We start from the raw sequence: 3,804 nt of genomic DNA, 5'->3' as shown, positions 1-3,804 counted from the left end.
CTACCTCAGAACACCTCTATTTCCTCCTTTCCCCTTCTCTTCCCAATCCAATTCTGTGAATCCTTGTAGGTGTCTGAGATACGGAGAACACTCTGGGAACAGACAGCTGCGTAGATCTGTCTCTCTCCTCTTGAGTCCCCCTTTTTCTCCTCCTGCTCATCTCTATCTCCCTCCTCCCTTTTCTCCTGTTCATGTAACTCTGTGAACCTCTCTGGGTGTCCCTAACGGGAGAGAATCTTTTCGCCATTAACCTAGAAGTTTTCTTATCAGGGCTGTATAGTTGGAGAAGTCCTGAGACTACAGGAAGAAGAAAACTGAAATCCAGAGGCAGGAAACTTAAGCCCAAAACCTGAGAACACCAGAAAACTCCTGACTACATGGAACTTTAAGTAATAAGTGACCGTCCAAAAGCCTCCATACCTACACTGAAACCAACCACCACCCAAGAGCCAATAAGTTTTAGAGCAAGACATACCAAGCAAATTCTCCAGCAACACAGGAACATAGCCCCGAATGTCAACATACAGGCTGCCCAAGGTGACACCTAACACATAGACCCATCTCAAAACTCATTACTGGGCACTCCATTGCTCTCCAGAGAGAAGAAATCAAGTTCCACGCACCAGTACACTGACGCAAGCTTCCCTAACCGGGAAACCTTGACAAGCCAATCATCTAACCCCACCCACTGGGTAAATCCTCCACAATAAAAAGGAACCACAGACCTCCAGAATACAGAAAGTCCACTCCAGACACAGCAATCTAAACAAGATGAAAAGGCAAAGAAATACCCAACAGGTAAAGGAACATGAAAAATGCCCACCAAGTCAAACAAAAGAGGAGGAGATAGGGAATCTACCTGAAAAAGAATTTAGAATAATGATAATAAAAATGATCCAAAATGTTGAAAACAAAATGGAGTTACAGATAAATAGCCTGGAGACAAAGATTGAAAAGATACAATAATTGTTTAATAAAGACCTAGAAGAAATAAAAAAGAGTCAATTAAAAATGAACAATGCAATGAATGAGATCAAAAACACTTTGGAGGGAACCAAGAGTAGAATAACGGAGGCAGAAGATAGGATAAGTGAGGTAGAAGATAAAATGGTGGAAATAAATGAAGCAGAGAGGAAAAAAGAAAAAAGGATCAAAAGAAATGAGGACAACCTCAGGGACCTCTGGGACACTGTGAAACGCCCCAACATTCGAATCATAGGAGTTCCAGAAGAAGAAGACAAAAAGAAAGGCCATGAGAAAATACTCGAGGAGATAATAGCTGAAAACTTCCCTAAAATGGGGAAGGAAATAGCCACTCAAGTCCAAGAAACCCAGAGAGTCCCAAACAGGATAAACCCAAGGCGAAACACCCCAAGACACATATTAATCAAACTAACAAAGATCAAACACAAAGAACAAATATTAAAAGCAGCAAGGGAAAAACAACAAATAACACACAAAGGGATTCCCATAAGGATAACAGCTGATCTATCAATAGAAACCCTCCAGGCCAGAAGGGAATGGCAGGACGTCCTGAAAGTAATGAAAGAGAATAACCTACAACCTAGATTACTGTATCCAGCAAGGATCTCATTCAGATATGAAGGAGAACTCAAAAGCTTTACAGATAAGCAAAAGCTGAGAGAATTCAGCACCACCAAACCAGCTCTTCAACAAATGCTAAAGGATCTTCTCTAGACAGGAAATGCAGAAAGGTTGTATAAACGTGAACCCAAAACAACAAAGTAAATGGCAACGGGACCACACCTATCAATAATTACCTTAAATGTAAATGGGTTGAATGCCCCAACCAAAAGACAAAGATTGGCTGAATGGATACAAAAACAAGACCCCCATATATGCTGTCTACAAGAGACCCACCTCAAAACAAGAGACACATACAGACTAAAAGTGAAGGGCTGGAAAAAAATATTTCATGCAAATGGAGACCAAAAGAAAGCAGGAGTCGCAATACTCATATCAGATAAAATAGGCTTTCAAATAAAAGCTGTGAAAAGAGACAAAGAAGGACACTACATAATGATCAAAGGATCAATCCAAGAAGAAGATATAACAATTATAAATATATATGCACCCAACATAGGAGCACCGCAATATGTACGGCAAACACTAACGAGTATGAAAGAGGAAATTAATAGTAACACAATAATAGTGGGAGACTTTAATACCCCACTCACAACTATGGATAGATCAACTAAACAGAAAATTAACAAGGAAACACAAACTTTAAATGACACAATGGACCAGCTAGACCTAATTGATATCTATAGGACATTTCACCCCAAAACAATCAACTTCACCTTTTTCTCAAGTGCACACGGAACCTTCTCCAGAATAGATCACATCCTGGGCCATAAATCTAGTCTTGGAAAATTCAAAAAAATTGAAATCATTCCAGTCATCTTTTCTGAACACAGTGCAGTAAGATTACATCTCAATTACAGGAAAAAAATTGTTAAAACTTCAAACATACGGAGGCTAAATCACACGCTTCTGAATAACCAACAAATCATAGAAGAAATCAAAAAAGAAATCAAAATATGTATAGAAATGAATGAAAATGAAAACACAACAACCCAAAACCTATGGGACACTGTAAAAGCAGTGCTAAGGGGAAGGTTCATAGCATTACAGGCTTACATCAAGAAACAAGAAAAAAGCCAAATAAATAACCTAACTCTACACCTAAAGCAATTAGAGAAGGAAGAAATGAAGAACCTCAGGGTTAGCAGAAGGAAAGAAATCTTAAAAATTAAGGCAGAAATAAATGCAATAGAAACTAAAGAGACCATAGCAAAAATCAACAAAGCTAAAAGCTGGTTTTTTGAAAAAATAAACAAAATTGACAAACCATTAGCAAGACTCATTAAGAAACAAAGAGAGAAGAACCAAATTAACAAAATTAGAAATGAAAATGGAGAGATCACAACAGACAACACTGAAATACAAAGGATCATAAGAGACTATTACCAGCAGCTCTATGCCAATAAAATGGACAACTTGGATGAAATGGACAAATTCTTAAAAAGTATAACTTTCCAAAACTGAACCAGGAAGAAATAGAAGATCTTAACAGACCCATCACAGGCAAGGAAATCGAAACTGTAATCAAAAATCTTCCAGCAAACAAAAGCCCAGGACCAGATGGCTTCACAGCTGAATTCTACCAAAAATTTAGAGAAGAGCTAACACCTACCTTACTCAAACTCTTCCAGAAAATTGCAGAGGAAGGTAAACTTCCAAACTCATTCTATGAGGCCACCATCACCCTAATTCCAAAACCTGACAAAGATGCCACAAAAAAAGAAAACTACAGGCCAATATCACTGATGAACATAGATGCAAAAATCCTTAACAAAATTCTAGCAAACAGAATCCAACAACATATTAAAAAAATCATACACCACGACCAAGTGGGCTTTATCCCAGGAATGCAAGGATTCTTCAATATCCGCAAATCAATCAATGTAATACACCACATTAACAAATTGAAAGATAAAAACCATATGATTATCTCAATAGATGAAGAGAAAGCCTTTGACAAAATTCAACACTCATTTATGATTAAAACTCTCCAAAAAGCAGGAATAGAAGGAACATACCTCAACATAATAAAAACTATATATGACAAACCCACAGCAAGCATCACCCTCAATGGTAAAAAATTGAAAGCATTTCCCCTGAAATCAGGAACAAGACAAGGGTGCCCACTCTCACCACTACTGTTCAACATAGTGTTGGAAGTTTTGGCCACAGCAATCAGAGCAGAAAAAGAAGTAAAAG

This window comes from Cervus elaphus, chromosome 31 (genome assembly GCF_910594005.1).
Source record: "Cervus elaphus chromosome 31, mCerEla1.1, whole genome shotgun sequence".
In the NCBI taxonomy this organism is placed as follows: Eukaryota; Metazoa; Chordata; class Mammalia; order Artiodactyla; family Cervidae; genus Cervus; species Cervus elaphus.
The sequence above is the reverse complement of the archived record's forward strand: the minus strand, read 5'-3'. Positions refer to the sequence as shown.